The sequence below is a fragment of the Lepidochelys kempii genome, chromosome 2, assembly GCF_965140285.1.
Source record: "Lepidochelys kempii isolate rLepKem1 chromosome 2, rLepKem1.hap1, whole genome shotgun sequence".
NCBI lineage: Eukaryota > Metazoa > Chordata > Testudines > Cheloniidae > Lepidochelys > Lepidochelys kempii.
The window spans coordinates 206,640,220-206,658,514 of record NC_136381.1 but is presented as its reverse complement, the minus strand read 5'-3'; the positions used below and the strand labels follow the sequence as shown (position 1 = coordinate 206,658,514).

Genomic DNA, 18,295 nt, shown 5'->3' with positions numbered 1-18,295 from the left:
GTTGGATGAGATTTAGAGAGACAGAAAAATTTTGAGGGAGTCCCTTGTTAAAAGTTTGGCAGCACATCGCTGCAACAGTCTTTTCCGATTCAACAGAGTAGTATTTCTTAAGAAATACATTTGAATTCTAAAATTCTTTTGTGCATGCTACCAGTGCTCAGAGAGGCATTTTGTAAATATAGTAAGAATTAAAACTTCACACATACTCTAGCTGCAGGATGTAGAGGGAATTCTAGATTCTGTAATATGCTGGCAAATTATGCCAAGAAACTGTTATCTGTGCTGTTCTGCTCTTCAAGTGTGACACATAGAATCCAGTCAAATTACTAGACTTCCCTGACCTGTATTAGATATGGACAAAAACTCAATGCCAGCTAGGGTTGCCAGTTTTGGTTGGAGGTATTCCTGGAGGTTTCATCGTGCAACATAATCTTTAATGAAAGATTTAATTCCTGGAGACTCCAGGACAATCCTGGACGGTTCACAACCCTAATGCCAGCTACCAAAGTACTATTTTGTATCTGGCCTCACCAAGGGTATGTCTACACTACGGAATAAGGTCGAATTTATAGAAGTCAGTTTTTTAGAAATCGGTTTTATATATTCGAGTGTGTGTGTCCCACAGAAAATGCTCTAAGTGCATTAAGTGCATTAACTCGGCGGAGTGCTTCCACAGTACCGAGGCTAGAGTCGACTTCCGGAGCATTGCACTGTGGATAGCTATCCCACAGTTCCCGCAGTCTCCGCTGCCCATTGGAATTCTGGGTTGAGATCCCAATGCCTGATGGGGCTAAAACATTGTCGCGGATGGTTCTAGGTACATATCGTCAGGCCCCCGTTCCCTCCCTCCCTCCGTGAAAGCAAAGGCAGACAATCGTTTCGCACCTTTTTTCCTGAGTTACCTGTGCAGACACCATACCACGGCAAGCATGGAGCCCGCTCAGGTAACTGTCACCCTATGTCTCCTGGGTGCTGGCAGACGTGGTACGGCATTGCTACACAGTAGCAGCAACCCCTTGCCTTTTGGCAGCAGAGGTGCTCCTGGCCACGTCAGCTGGGAGCGCCTGGGCAGACATGGGCGCAGGGACTAAATTTGGAGTGACTTGACCAGGTCATTCTCTTTAGTCCTGCAGTCAGTCCTATTGAACCGTCTTATGGTGAGCAGGCAGGCGATACGGATTGTTAGCAGTCGTACTGTACCATCTTCTGCCGGGCAGGCAAGAGATGAGGATGGCTAGCAGTCGTACTGTACCATCTTCTGCCAAGCAGCCATGAGATGTGGATGGCATGCAGTCCTTCTGCACCGTCTGCTGCCAGCCAAAGATGTAAAAGATAGATGGAGTGGATCAAAACAAGAAATAGACCAGATTTGTGTTGTACTCATTTGCCTCCTCCCCTGTCTAGGGGACTCATTCCTCTAGGTCACACTGCAGTCACTCGCAGAGAAGGTGCAGCGAGGTAAATCTAGCCATGTATCAATCAGAGGCCAGGCTAAACTCCTTGTTCCAATAAGAACAATAACTTAGGTGCACCATTTCTTATTGGAACCCTCCATGAAGTCCTGCCTGAAATACTCCTTGATGTAAAGCCCCCCGCTTTGTTGATTTTAGCTCCCTGAAGCCAACCCTGTAAGCCGTATAGTCAGCCCCTCCCTCCGTCAGAGCAACGGCAGACAATCATTCCGCGCCTTTTTTCTGTGCGGACGCCATACCAAGGCAAGCATGGAGGCCGCTCAGCTCACTTTGGCAATTAGGAGCACATTAAACACCACACGCATTATCCAGCAGTATATGCAGCACCAGAACCTGGCAAAGCAATACCGGGCGAGGAGGCGACGTCAGCGTGGTCACGTGAGTGATCAGGACATGGACACAGATTTCTCTGAAAGCATGGGCCCTGCCAATGCATGCATCATGGTGCTAATGGGGCAGGTTCATGCTGTGGAACGCCGATTCTGGGCTCGGGAAACAAGCACAGACTGGTGGGACCGCGTAGTGTTGCAGGTCTGGGATGATTCCCAGTGGCTGTGAAACTTTCGCATGCGTAAGGGCATTTTCATGGAACTTTGTGACTTGCTTTCCCCTGCCCTGAGGCGCATGAATACCAAGATGAGAGCAGCCCTCACAGTTGAGAAGCGAGTGACGATAGCTCTGTGGAAGCTTGCAACGCCAGACAGCTACCGGTCAGTTGGGAATCAATTTGGAGTGGGCAAATCTACTGTTGGGGCTGCTGTGATGCAAGTAGCCCACGCAATCAAAGATCTGCTGATATCAAGGGTAGTGACCCTGGGAAATGTGCAGGTCATAGTGGATGGCTTTGCTGCAATGGGATTCCCTAACTGTGGTGGGGCCATAGACGGAACCCATATCCCTATTTTGGCACCGGAGCACCAAGCCGCTGAGTACATAAACCGCAAGGGGTACTTTTCAATAGTGCTGCAAGCTCTGGTGGATCACAAGGGACGTTTCACCAACATCAACGTGGGATGGCCGGGAAAGGTACATGACGCTCGCATCTTCAGGAACTCTGGTCTGTTTCAAAAGCTGCAGGAAGGGACTTTATTCCCAGACCAGAAAATAACTGTTGGGGATGTTGAAATGCCTATATGTATCCTTGGGGACCCAGCCTACCCCTTAATGCCATGGCTCATGAAGCCGTACACAGGCAGCCTGGACAGTAGTCAGGATCTGTTCAACTACAGGCTGAGCAAGTGCAGAATGGTGGTAGAATGTGCATTTGGACGTTTAAAGGCACACTGGTGCAGTTTACTGACTCGCTTAGACCTCAGCGAAACCAATATTCCCACTGTTATTACTGCTTGCTGTGTGCTCCACAATATCTGTGAGAGTAAGGGGGAGACGTTTATGGCAGGGTGAGAGGTTGAGGCAAATCGACTGGCTGCTGGTTATGCACAGCCAGACACCAGGGCGGTTAGAAGAGCACAGGAGGGCGCGGTATGCATCAGAGAAGCTTTGAAAACCAGTTTCATGACTGGCCAGGCTACGGTGTGAAAGTTCTGTTTGTTTCTCCTTGATGAAACCCCCCGCCCCTTGGTTCACTCTACTTCCCTGTAAGCTACCCACCTTCCCCTCCTCCCTTCAATCACCGCTTGCAGAGGCAATAAAGTCATTGTTGCTTCACATTCATGCATTCTTTATTCATTCATCACACAAATAGGGGGATAACTACCAAGGTAGCCCAAGAGGGGTGGTGGAGGAGGGAAGGAAAATGCCACACAGCAGTTTAAAAGTTTACAACTTTAAAATTTATTGAATGACAGCCTTCTTTTTTTGGGCAATCCTCTGTGGTGGAGTGGCTGGTTGGCCGGAGGCCCCCCCACCGAGTTCTTGGGCGTCTGGGTGTGGAGGCTATGGAACTTGGGGAGGAGGGCGGTTGGTTACACAGGGGCTGTAGTGGCAGTCTGTGCTCCAGCTGCCTTTGCTGCAGCTCAGCCATACACTGGAGCATACTGGTTTGGTCCTGCAGCAGCCTCAGCATTGAATCCTGCCTCCTCTCATCACACTGCCGCCACATTTGAGCTTCAGCCCTGTCTTCAGCCCGCCACTTTCTCTCTTCAGCCCGCCACTTTCTCTCTTCAGCCCGCCACTTCTCCTCCCGGTCATTTTGTGCTTTCCTGCACTCTGATATTATTTGCCTCCATGCATTCGTCTGTTCTCTGTCAGTGTGGGAGGACAGCATGAGCTCGGAGAACATTTCATCGCGAGTGCGTTTTTTTTTCTTTCTAAGCTTCACTAGCCTCTGGGAAGGAGAAGATCCTGTGATCATTGAAACACATGCAGCTGGTGGAGAATAAAAAGGGACAGCGGTATTTAAAAAGACACATTTTATAAAACAGTGGCTACACTCTTTCAGGGTAAACCTTGCTGTTAACATTACATACATAGCACATGTGCTTTCGCTACAAGGTCGCATTTTGCCTCCCCCCACCGCGTGGCTACCCCCTCAACCTTCCCCCCTCCCTGTGGCTAACAGCGGGGAACATTTCTGTTTAGCCACAGGCAAACAGCCCAGCAGGAATGGGCTCCTCTGAGTGTCCCCTGAAGAAAAGCACTCTATTTCAACCAGGTGACCATGAATTATATCTCACTCTCCTGAGGATAAGACAGAGAGATAAAGAATGGATGTTGTTTGAACGCCAGCAAACTTACACTGCAATGCTTTGTTGTACAATGATTCCCAAGTATGTGTTACTGGCCTGGAGTGGTAAAGTGTCCTACCATGAAGGACGCAATAAGGCTGCCCTCCCCTGAAACCTTTTGCAAAGGCTTTGGGAGTACATCCAGGAGAACCGCGAATGCCAGGGCAAAGTAATCCTTTCACATGCTTGCTTTTAAACCATGTATAGTATTTTAAAAGATACACTCACCGGAGGTCCCTTTTCCGCCTGCTGGGTCCAGGAGGCAGCCTTGGGTGGGTTTGGGGGGTACTGGCTCTAGGTCCAGGATGAGAAACAGTTCCTGGCTGTCGGGAAAACCGGTTTCTCCGCTTGCTTGCTGTGAGCTATCTACAACCTCCTCCTCATCATCATCTTCTTCGTCCCCAAAACCTGCTTCCGTATTACCTCCATCTCCATTGAAGGAGTCAAACAACACGGCTGGGGTAGTGGTGGCTGAACCCCCTAAAATGGCATGCAGCTCATCATAGAAGCGGCATGTTTGGGGCTCTGACCCGGAGCGGCCGTTCGCCTCTCTGGTTTTCTGGTAGGCTTGCCTCAGCTCCTTCAGTTTCATGCGGCACTGCTTCAGGTCCCTGTTATGGCCTCTGTCCTTCATGCCCTGGGAGATTTTGACAAAGGTTTTGGCATTTCGAAAACTGGAACGGAGTTCTGGTAGCACGGATTCCTCTCCCCAAACAGCGATCTGATCCCGTACTTCCCATTCGGTCCATGCTGGAGCTCTTTTGCGATTCTGGGACTCCATCATGGTCACCTCTGCTGATGAGCTCTGCATGGTCACCTGCAGCTTGCCATGCTGGCCAAATAGGAAATGAGATTCAAAAGTTTGCGGTTCTTTTCCTGTCTACGTGGCCAGTGCATCTGAGTTGAGAGCGCTGTCCAGAGCGGTCACAATGGAGCACTCTGGGATAGCTCCCGGAGGCCAATACCGTCGAATTGTGTCCACAGTACCCCAAATTCGAGCCGGCAAGGCCGGTTTAAGCGCTAATCCACTTTTTAGGGGTGGAGTAAGGAAATCGATTTTAAGAGCCCTTTAAGTCGAAATAAAGGGCTTCATCGTGTGGACGGGTGCAGGTTTACATCGATTTAATGCTGCTAAATTCGACCTAAAGTCCTAGTGTAGACCAGGGCCAAGTCATGTAATATCTATATCATGAAAGTTCAAAGTGTTTTAGCCATTAGCATTCAAATGAACTAATGTTAATTGTGTTCAGATTGGCTGTTGGATGTCACAGCTATGTCAACAAAAAGATAATTTTTTGTTGTTGAAATGAGACTTTAAATGTAAAAAACATTTTTAAACATTCTCCTGCAAAAGCAAATTTATAATAAGTGGAATGTACAACAATAAATATACAGAAGAAGGACGATCTGTACCTGGATTTAATACTAAATGCTTTTCTTGATGAATCCTGGTGGAAAAAGTACTATGGCATTTAATAGAGAATGATGACTTCTCTGTAGAATTTTTTAAAATCAGCCTATAAAATCAAATTCCCATTTACACTGAGATCCCATTAGGCCACTCTGGCAGCCTAAAGAGGCCTTAGTATAAATAAGAATTGGGCCCATAGAATTCTCTTCTATTCTGAGATATAATTCATTATTAAATTCTATAGGGTAGTTTAAAAATTCTACAGAAAAGGATATCATCCACTCTAAAGTGTAATAGAATTTTAGACTAATAACTATAGAATGCAATTGTTTTAATTCCTTTTAACTTCTTCAGGATTTTTCCATAAGGGATAACTTATACAAGCTACTGAGATTTAAAACACAGCACAGAAAAACTGTAAATTGGTCTACGTTGAATTGACAGTATTTAAATGATTCCTCAAACTACTTTTAGAGCCAAATCCTGCTAGCTTTACCGATTTCTAGTAGTGTTATTGGCAAACTGCATTTGGTTTGTGATCACTTATCTGTGTTAGTAAACCACCATCTGATTAAGAATCGTAGCTGAGACATAGATATTTGACCTTGATTCATATTAATGAACATGGGACCCTTGCTAGAACGCGGGATTTGGGATCCATGCATGGTACTGCGTTATAGCGGGGTCCGCGTTAAAATGAATCGCAATTAAGTACACCTCTACCCCGATATAACGCGACCCGATATAACACAAATTCGGATATAACGCGGTAAAGCAGCGCTCCGGGAGGGGGAGGGCGGGACGGGATGGACTGCGCGCTCCGGTGGATGAAAGCAAGTTCGATATAACGCGGTTTCACCTATAACGTGGTAAGATTTTTTGGCTCCTGAGGACAGCGTTATATCGGGGTAGAGGTGTAATTAAATTTAGGATCCATGGCCGCGACCACGTTATATGTGAATTTGCGCTATATAGATGCGCATTCTAGCGAGGGTCCGGTGTAATGCAGTTGAACTCTTTTTTTCCTTCTGTGCATTTCTAAATATTTGTTAAAACTCTCCTACTCCAAATAATGGTATCCTAAAGAGCCAACATATTATTTTTGAGAAACACTGGGGATCTGATCCTACAGGCCCTCCATCTATAGAGCCCTCATTATTAGACTAGAGCTTCTGCATAAGCTGTTTAAAAGGCTGCTGAGCTGAAGTTGCTGTGGATCAGGGTATCTCCATTACACTGCATTGAATTTGCCACAGGTACTGTGAGAAAGGCAACTTCATTTAAGCAGCTGTAGCGGTAAGAGCTGAGGTTGGATTTAAATTATGGTTCTGGTGGTTAAAATTAGACCTATGCTACAATTACCGATAATATCTGTTCACTGTTCAGCAAGTAATCAGTTTAGTTGTGTTTAGAAGCAAAGAGTCTGGGTCCAGAGCTTTTTTTTTTTCTTTTTTAGGCCTGATTCTCTACTATCTTGCCCCTTATACAATGTAAGTATAAAGAACTACCAAATCAGAATGGTAATGAAACTGTACACTCCCTTTGCAGGGATGTAAATGACAACATATTAAGGGATAATGGGTTGGAGGATCAGGCCTTGCTTAAGGGATCACTGTTACTTCAGAGCCAAATTCTGATGAAAATAAAACTTTGTACAGATCAGAAAAAGTGTTCCTAGCTGTTGTTGAATTATGGTATGTTAGGTCATCTCAAAAGAAGGTTACGCCTGTGCTCTTTGTATTATGGCTGTTGAACTGGTAAGGGAAAATATGCACTCACTTATGACAGGCCTCTGCTGACGCCTTTTCAGATGATGCTATTACTAGTACTAAATTTAAGAATGCCACAAGCTTGAGAAGAGTAAAATGGGCCAACTTGTGTCTCCTATGTAACTATACTGGCCTCAGTGAAGTTCATAGAATCATAGAATATTAGGGTTGGAAGAGACCTCAGGAGGTCATCTAGTCCAATCCCCTGCTCAAAGCAGGACCAACACCAACTAAATCATCCCAGCCAAGGCTTTGTCAAGCCGGGCCTTAAAAACCTCTAAGGATGGAGATTCCACCACCTCCCTCGGTAACACATTGCAGTGCTTCACCACCTTCCTAGTGAAATAGTGTTTCTGAATATCCAACCTAGACCTCCCTCACTGCAACTTGAGGCACTTGCTTCTTGTTCTGTCATCTACCACCATGGAGAACAGCCTAGCTCCATTCTCTTTGGAACCCCCCTTCAGGTAATTGAAGGCTGCTGTCAAATCCCCCCTCATTCTTCTCTTCTGCAGACTAAATAACCCCAGTTCCCTCAACCTCTCCTCGTAAGTCATGTGCCCCAGCCCCCTAATCATTTTCGTTGCCCTCTGCTGGACTCCCTCCAATTTGTCCACATCCCTTCTGTAGTGGGGGGATCAAAACTGGATGCAATGCTCCAGGTGTGGCCTTACCAGTGCCTAATAGAGGGGAATAATCACTTCCCTTGATCTTATGGCAATGCTCCTATTAATACAGCCCAATATGCCACTGGCCTTCTTGGCAACAAGGGCACACTGCTGACCAGGGCCAGCTCCAGCTTTTTTGCCGCCCCAAGCAGTGAAGAAAAAAAAAGAAGGAAAAGAAAAACCCAATTGAGCTGCCACAGAAGTGCCGCAGACGAGGAAGAGAGGGAATGCAGGACCTGCTGCTGAATTGCCACCGAAAACCCAGATGTGCCGCCCCAATAATGCATGGAGTTCCGCCCCTTTCTATTGGCCACCCAAGGCACCTGCTTCCTTCTCTGGTGCCTGGAGTTGGCCCTGCTGCTGACTCATATCCAGCTTCTCATATCCAGCTGCCTCATATCCACTGTAATCCCCAGTTCCTTTTCCATAGAACTGCTGATTAGCCAGTTGGTTCCCAGCCTGTAGCGGTGCATGGGATTCTTCTTTCCTAAGTGCAGAACTCTGATGTTGAACCTCATCAGATTTCTTTTGGCCCAATCCTCCAATTTGTCTAGGTCACTCTGTGTGAGCAAGGGAACAAGTCTGGCCCACCGTTTTTATGCTGACATTTGTGATATTTCAGTTTTAATGCAACTACTCCATTTTGACTAAAATACTAAGGGGTCATATTTGACCCTTGGATGCACTGAGTGACTCTATGCATTTCAGGGCCAAATTTGGGACTAAGATTTTTCTGAGAAATATGTATCTCCTTGAAAATAGGATACAATTGATTAAATTGTTTATAGGTTATATTAATATATTAGCTACAGTCCATCATCTGAAATGCTGTAATGAGTAAATTACAGGAGTTTACATCATAAGATCTGAAAAGTCTTTGTAGGGATAACAGAATTTTTCAAACTTCACACACACAATCCTGCAAACTGGACCAGGGTGATATAACATTTTTAATTGACAGTACTGTATATGTATTTACAATAGGCATTGTTTTCTGGTAACTATTTATCAAATGAAAGTGTGCAATGGTATTATAACAGGAATAGTTAATGAATCATGAAAAACAAGGATATAATTTCTGAGAAGTTCTGAAACATAATATGCCCTGACAATAGAATTGACTTTTCACACAAGCCACACAGTGCTTTAGTCTGAAACACTTCTTTTTTTTATTACTGTCGATTTTGCAAAAAGATATCCACTAATGATAGTGTCAGATGGTAATAATGACACTTCGTAATTTTACATTTATAGTTGTTTATATGGAGACCATTACTATTGGGGGGGAAATTTTTAAAAGTTGTTAAATTATACAAAAGCGCAGCAGACTATATACATCATCTATTATTACCCTAGTCTATATGAGTGTATATAGTCTGTTGGAATTTAATTCATATGTTTTATGCCCATTACCTAATAATTTGGATCTCCCTGTTGCCCCCCAAATTAATAAGGCGGATAAGGCTCCATCCAATTTGAAAATATATTTCTCCTCTTTCTGCAGATTAAGCAATTGGTTCAGGGTAAAGTTTACTTCATAATCTATAAATGGCTCTTACTCCTTGATCTGACTCACTGTGTTACAGCAAAGTCACTTTTATATATCAACTTATTTTTAGAATCTTAAAGAAACAGCTTCTAAAGGGAGCACTTGTTTCCAATCGGAAGACAACCCCAAACTGATATATTCCACTGTAGGGAACATTCTTTCAACTTGACCTGCAATACAAGGACTCTCTGCCAGTGACTACATGTATTCTTAGAGGCTATTTCACCCTGCAGCAGGCTATTTGTGTATCATTTACACAGAAAATTGATGGAACTAGACACTCCCACATCCTACAAATTGGATTTTTTTCACTGTGTGTGGGGCAGGATTTTTTTATGAAGGGGAAGAAAGACAGAGAGACAGAGAAGCAGGCTCAAATAAAGAATCTGCCTTAAATCCAAACCTCTCATCCATTTTAGAATACAAACATTGTTGAATACTTTAAATGCAATTAAAATTCTCCCAGTCCATCAAGGGGCCATTAACCCATATAGGAGTGAACTTGACAGCAAAAAATAGTCTTTGTAACATAATACATAAGTAGTGGATCATGCAAAGAAAATTGTATTCAATAATATTTATATTTGGGATCTTGATATTCTTAGATCAGAGCAGTGCTGAGGTAAAGGATTTTATTCTTAATCACTATCTAGGTTTTTTGGATGTTAAAACCTCAGTGTCATAAAGTGACAACAGTGTTAAGTAGTTTTTTGCATCAGTGTTTCTGTTTTATTGAGATGGGCCTAGATTCCCCTTATCTTAGTACAAACAGATCAGCTATGTACCCCAGCCCCATTGCCCAGGAATATGCAACAGCAGCAGATTCTGCCAGGCCTCAGAAATGGAAGCACTGGAAGTATGAGCCTATGTGCGGTGTATGGAAGCAGTCTAGCCTGATTGAACCAATAATCCAATACAAGTATGTGTAGTCTTGTACCATTACTTAGTTGATGACAGAAGTGTAAGCATTGATGTAACACTGGATTTAGTTGGTGAGTTAACTGAACAGTCCCTTGTAAATGCCCCATAGTTGTCTGTCTGTTTGTTTTGTTTTTGCATTTTATTTGGGGAAAAATACTAATAATTAAAAAATAGTGATTGCTTTGTATTGAGACTTACATGGTATACATTTATGGTAAGGAAAAAAAAAAGAAAAAGGAGGGAATCCTTTTGCTTACAATTGAAATCATGACACACTGTCAGCCAAACCTCATCCAGATGCTATCTTGTGGTCATGCATTTCTGTCTGCTGAATTCCATACAGCCAATACAACAGTCCTGCCATGCAGAAGATCCACTGGGGAAAAAAGTTATGTGCACAAATTTAACTCCCTCCCATCCCCCCGCCCACCTCTCCCAAAAAACCCCAATAAAAACTCCAACCCTGAGTAGAGCCCTGTAGGAATAGCTCCATTTTAGTTGGGAATTTTCGATACAAACATTGTCTAAGTGCATGGAAAATGTATCACCAATATTGAAGTGGTGATTGATACCAGCTAATTCAATGCTCTTTGGTAATTTTTCATTTTATTAAAGCAGCATAACCTGGTATACCTGAGATGTATCTAGTACATTGAGAATGCTGCAACCATGATATTTCATTACAGTGACATAATATCCTTTATTGCAAACTTATGACACTTATATAAATACATATGTTGTGCATATTGCCCTTTTTCTATGTCTGATTTCACGCAACAAAGTACAATATGTCATATTTATCCAAGGCTATATTACTTACATTACTACAAAAGTTTCAATATATGTTAAATGGACATATTGTGTTTGTAACCAGACAACATATTTAATTATCATTATCACAATCTAATAGAGGTACAATATTATTCTTGATGTGAGATGAGGATATAGCACATTGAGCTACTTACACCACTTCAAACGGTTGCTTCCGTCTTATCCTGCAAGTCCTTGAGTACATTCTTCATGCCAGGGAGACATTCAGGGGTCACTTGTGCTAACTGGTAAATACAAAAAGATACAAGATGGAAACTTTTAGGAACACCACCAATGTGAAGGGGGAAAAAAAACCTTCTGTTATTCTTTCCCCCTTCTTGTGAATGTTTCTGGGCAACCTCTCCCAGTCATGGATCAGCTACGCAGATGAACTCTTGTCTCTTGTCAATTCATGAACTTCTCAAAATAAGTCCAGCCTCTGAGAAAGAAGCAGAGTTGACTCAGGGCAGCCACAGAGCAGTATTTGATTAACTGATGGGTGGCCATACTCCATGTACTGTGTTTTCATTGGTGTTAAGGGATAGCAATAACAGTTAGTAGTTGATAGATTTCTGATATTTTTGAAAATTCAATAGCCTTCAACTGGAGATTGAAGACCTACTTGTCATGGGGCATCACCTTGCTTATTGACTTGCTTTTGAGTCTAGTGAGGTCATTAATAATGATCTCCGCATTAATTAAGATAGTCCATATGAGATGCCAACTTGACGTACTTAGCATTACATGATAAAACTATAGTACCTCTGTACAAGACATTGTCTAATAAATTGTAAAGTCGGGATTAATCTTTGTGTGGTACTATGTCAGGCTTCATAAATACTTAATGGATGCCTCATTGCATTGAATTTATAACATCCATGAGAAAACCAATGTCCAGTATATTTTTTGTGTGTGCCATACATCTGACTTGTGACTAGCCAGGGCTTGTGAACCTAAGATGCTAAAGAATTTAAAGACAATAAGGAATATAAAAGTACTGTACCTGCTGATCTGGTAGTGCAATGGGCATTTTATTGCCACTCATATAGCTTCCTTGACCAGTGCCATTTCAAAATGAAGGAGAAACCCACTCAAAGTGAATTGTTCAGTGCAGGCAGTATTACTTGTTTTAAAACACTCTCTAAAATCTGTTTTTCCAATGCCCTCAACGTTTAAAATCTCAAGTACTGAAAAAGCGTGTGTTTTTACCTGACATTTTGCATCTTAAGGAATCACACCGAACTTGCAGCAGCTGAAAAAAGAGGAGGAGGGGTGGGCAGGCGACAACAGTGAGCTTTCTAATGGGTAGCAATGCAGCGATGCATGGTTTGAAGAAAAACATAACTCTGATGAAAGCATTTTTCCTGGTGTTCTGTCTCAAAAATGAAAGCTGCAAAGGGCTTACTTTTGGATTGTCTTTTATGCATGTGAGGGAGGACTTGGATTATTGTATGGGGGTCTTGCACAATGCCTCTGGATATCTCAGACGCTCTTCCTTTCCTCCTCCCCTACAGGCACTATCTACCTGAAAGGTTAATTCAGGACAGTGTTAGGGTCCCAACAAGCTAACCAGAAGATGTGGCTGAGCACTGAGTGAAGGGCATGCTACACCTCTTGAAAGTATGGCAGAACTGCACTTGCACCATGTGCTCCCTAAGATACCGTAGCAGAAATTTTGGCTAAGACAGCCAGGATTTGTCCTCAGGTTCCCACTGCAGCACTCACTCCACACTTCTCAGTGCTGTATATCAAAATCTATTTATCTGTAGGACAGTTATGTACAGATAGCAGCAGTGCAAGATTCCTATGCTCTCTTGCCCATGTGCCTCAGACCTGACCTGTAGCACATTAAAATCATGACTGATGTTGAGAAAGTAAATAAGGAAGTGTTATTTACCCCTTCTCATAATACAAGAACCAGGGGTCACCAAATGAAATTAATAGGCAGTAGGTTTAAAACCAAACAAAAAGTAAGTATTTCTTCACATAATGCACAGTCAACCTGTGGAACTCCTTGCCAGAGGATGTTGTGAAGGCCAACATTATAATGGATTCAAAAAAAAGCTAGATAAGTTCATGGAGGATAGGTCCATCAATGGCTATTAGCCAGGATGGGCAGGGATGGTGTCCCTAGCCTCCATTTGCCAGAAGCTGGGAATGGGCGACCAGGCATGGATCACTTGATGATTACCTGCTCTGTTCATTCACTGTGGGACACCTGACATTGGCCACTGTCGGAAGAGAGGATACTGGGCTAGATGGACCTTTGGTCTGACCCAGTATGGCCGTTCTTATGTCCTTAACAGTAAGAAAATTAATGTTCTCTCCAGATCTTTTCAGACTTTGGCCTGTCTGTCAAATGTGTTTAACATCCGTTATGATGCTGCCATGGGAGGAGTCACCAACTCTTTTCAGTTAGGCCGTCTATCAGCTGGCCAAACATTACTGATCCAGGCAGAATTTGAATTTGCAGCCTCACTTCTGAGAAGCTTTACATCCAATTACCAACCCCCTGATTCAATACTTTCAAGTGTGAATGCCTAACATAGGTTCCTAAATCTATATATTAGCACTTGACTTTCAGAAGAGCTGAACACTTATAGTTCTCATTGACTTCCGTTGGAATTTTGGATGCTCACCCCTCTGAAAATCAGGCCCATTGATTTCTAAGTTAGCTCACCTGGAGCTGATCCTAGACATGTGCTGTGTGCACAGCTACAAAGGTACCACACTCTATGAACATTTCCTCCCAACACACACCAAGATCTCACTGCCTGCTGGCTCACCATCCTCACCTCCTTCCTTCCACAAGACTAAACAGGGGACTCAGCTCTCTTCCTCCTCCTGTCACCAGCAATGTGACTTCCCTGCCAGATGACTAACCTTTCCTTGACACTGCACTCTACTAGTGCTAACCATTGTGACCACCTTTCTGTCTTCCCACCACAGCCAATACCCTCCACCCAAAATGTATTACAATATTTGTGCAACCATATGTGAGATCCCGCAGATCATACTTCACAAAAATCGTAGGGTTAGGCTTGGACTCATTAGAAAGAGTCTGAGAGGTCTAAGAAATCTATGCTATTCTATTGTAGAAAATAAGCAGAGATAGGGTAAAAGACCATCAGGATGAGAGACATTATTGAGGAAGACAAAAGTGTTAGAAGCTTGAAAAATATGAGACCAATTCCAAAGTTGCCTACATTTGAAGACCTGGGGATAAAGCTCCAACCTCCATCCCCCACCAAAAAATTGTGAATTCATTGAAGTAGATATTATCCATTTGTAAGCGACAATGCTTAATCATTTTCAGCTGTCAAAATCCAATTGTCATTTGTCTGTCCATGCTTCAAAACAATGAACTCTACCCATACATTTGCAGTGGGCCATTTTAAGTATCTGAGATCTTTCTTTATCTGGTATACTTTTCAGGGGTGTAGCTAATCAGCTTCATGTTTTGCTTAGAAATCTTTCTTCACACCTTCAAAGTATAGAAGGCTTTTGAGTTTTCAGAATATTTTGTTGAGCTTAGTCACTCTGGCCCTGATCCAAAGCCCACTGATGCTAATGGGAGTCTTTCCACTGACGTCAATGGGCTTTGGATCAGGCCCCCACTCTGTAAGTTGATTCATAATCTAAAAACACTGTCTGTTTGGAAAGCAACAGCAACACAGCTTCTGTCTGTCAGCTTCTGGAATTTCTTTAATGCAGTTCAACTCCAAAGCATCCTTCTCGCTCAGGTCTAGACTTGCCTTCACATTCGGGCTCAGTGCTGTTTATTCTGTTCCCACAAGAAGAGGTAAAGATCTTTGTCCCTCTCCTGAAGCATTAGATGACTGGACTGAACAAACAGAAGCAGTCATGTTCTCACTGCTTTCCATCACCTACCAATGAGCTGAACTTCCTCTCTTCCCATCCACCCCCAACTTTTCCATTTCCTCCACTTCCTGTCTTTGCAGATTGGGCAATGAATACTATATATTTCCTGAAGTTGACTAATGACAGGACATTGAATAGTCTGGCCAGACATGAGATGGATTCTCAGATGAAAGGATTCACTAGGGTCTATGTTCTTGGAGGCGAAAAAAGTCTAGTCTGGCTTTGACATTTCATTGCCTTTTCAGGTAATAATATTGGACTGTCTTGAGTAGCATCATGCACATGATTGTATACACCCAGTTTTAATTATTTTGATATTTCGTACATTACTCTTACCTTTGTGCACTTGGGTTGAGAAAACATATTGGAAAGCTATGACTCTGCTCAGTGGAGCTGCACCAATATATAATCTGTTGAGGGTTTAACCTTATAACTCTTAAATCAATGGCACTTTGGTTCTTTGCTTCTTACTTCTTACTAGTAAAAACCTGAAAGACTGAGGAACTGGCATCTCACTCCAGTTTCAAATAAGACAAATATTCAGGCTTCAACATGAAGAGATATGGCTAGCGCCTCAGCTTGTGCAAATTGGTGTGGTATGGTGACATACACCAACTAAGGTTGTGGCCCAAAAGTTCAGAGTGCTTGGAACTACATTTCCTAATTTTCTTGGTTATATTTTGTACAAAGAGTAAAAATTCCAAGAGGGGGAAATAACTTTATGAATTTCAGTGTATAGCTTTAGCATACAAAAGAGAGGCTTTCCTCTTCTGAAATGGCTGGACACTCTCTCCTCTTGGTTGCGGGATTTCAATCTCATTATGTCACTAAAGCTTCAATTGCCCTCAGTTCCTTTTGTTCTGGCTGAGTAGATGGATGGATCTGCATTTCTGTATGGATCAAATTATAGTGATATTTTATGATAGAAAAGTCAAATATCCATCTACCCTCGCTCATGCACCCTTCAGCCTGGTTATTAATGACATTGGTGTGAGCAGAGATATTCTCTGTGGTGAAGAAATACAGATTTATAGATTGTGGTGCCATTCAGTCTCACTGCTTTTGGTTATACTGTGTTTTCTCTCTAGTGTATGTATAGCCTAACCTCTCTTCCTTATCAGTGACAGGAATAGTTTGGCTCATTTATTTTATAAGTTATATATCCCATTGTGCCACACTGGCCAATATTCTGGAGGCAAAGAGATACAAAACAGCAAGTAAATGGGTGTAGGTGTATTTGGGACGGTATAATTTTTCTTTAACAGGACATTTATTTCTTGCATGCAGTGTCTGTGGACTATAAATATACCTTTGGGGCTCATGAAACATCACTGTGTTAAAATATTGTGGTGCAGTGTAATAACATTTTGGTGCAGGGTGATCACATGTTGTCAGAATGTCCACCATTTTGTTTTGTGGCATGTTGACACACATTCATTGCATCATCAGGACAGCTAGTCTCAAAGATGGCAACATTGAACTGATGGAAAGAGAGAAACTCTTCTTTCTTTCTTTCTTTCTTTCTTTCTTTCTTTCTTTCTTTCTTTCTTTCTTTCTTTCTTTCTTTCTTTCTTTCTTTCTTTCTTTCAGCATCTTTTCTTAACACGTCTGTCCCATTTCCTTCCACAAATGGTTTTTGCTGTTTCTAGTTCAGCCATGTGCAGTTTACTGCCTTCAGGTTCCAGTTGTGTCCCCAAATCATTAGTATCAGCTACAATGGTACCTCATTTGAAACACAGTGACAGTTGACTCTGGGCTATTTCTGGAATCCAGGAATGCCATAAAATGTGTTCAAACTGAAGCAAGCAATGTCTCTTCACAGGGGAACACAGACATGTAGGCAAATAAAGTGAGCATACAAAATAATGCAAGCTTCTAAGGCAGAAAGTAGGAAAGAGGGAAGTGCAATTAGTGTTGTAGTGATGAGAAAATTAAGAAGAGCGGGACCTTTCCCACCTGAAAGCTGTGCTGTGTGAATCTTGTATCCGGAGTCACAGAGGTAAATTTTGCTTTCAGTGGGAATCTAGTCTCTGCCTACAATACAGTAATACATGTTGGAAATATACCACTGAAGAAACCTTAAAACTCTTGGGATTTAACTCCTGGCATATTACAGAGAAGCTCATATCTCCTTAAAGCTCATAGTGGCTTATATGACTTCTTTTTTTAGCAAAAATAAAGATTCTGGGAAAGCTATTTGGGAAGTGTCCCTAAATAAAAACACCAGACACAGTAGAGCTCCCATTTGATTGGGAGATGGGAGATCTTTTATGCAACAGATATTTCTGGGGACATTCTGTCTGAGAAAGAGGTGTTATTTTATTAGTTTGGAGTTGCTAACCACCCATTCATCTTAAAAATTGAATAATTTTTTTACTTCCAAGTAGATAATCACTTTGTCCATAGAACACTTTAGAGTCAGCCACAGCTCAGCTCGTTGAGACAGCACGAGCCACAGCACTTTTTTCTCTCTCTCTTCCATTGTTTTTTTTCCCTCCCATCATGTCCACACTGTAGACTTTCAAATAAGAGTTAGCAGATGCTGTTCCACATGATGTGACTTGGCTCTTGAGGGGCGCTTGTTCCCACCAGACATTTTACAATGAATGTTTGAAGCTGATTTCTCACTCCTTCTGTAGCATCTCATGCTGGAAACTGGATGAGGAGGGATGAGAAGACGTGTGTACTGAGGCAGGATTTTGAATAACACTGGCAGACACTGACATTTCCACTTACACTGAAAATGCTGCTTTCAGGTCTGTGGTAATAAACATGAGTGTTCAGCTGACTTATAGAGATGTTGATTTTTATTTTAAGTCCCTTGTCTTTGTTGCTAGCAACATGCTAGGTTGTTTATTAAAGCTGGCAGATTTCTTTATAAAAATGTAATTTTTTTTCAGCATTTATGCTGTTTAATTTTTTGTATTTCATTCACTAATCATTGTGAAACTAGATCTGTTGATTGCATTTCCTGTTTGTACTGTAGGGCTAAATTCTGAAGTCCTGCTTTAATTTTCTCATTGGCCTCAATGGGAGGCTTAAGTGAGAACTTCAGAATATGACCCATAATCTTTTTCATCTCCTAGGTTTCATGTTCTGCAGGGAATAATATACATTTAATTGAAT

General features: G+C 42.4%; 1 protein-coding gene across 2 annotated transcripts in view; it reads left to right on the top strand.

Moving 5' to 3' along the window:
- Positions 1 to 18,295, top strand: part of CREB5 (cAMP responsive element binding protein 5) — a 355,582-nt gene that overhangs the window by 162,119 nt on the left and 175,168 nt on the right. The gene's annotated exons all lie outside the window — the stretch shown is intronic.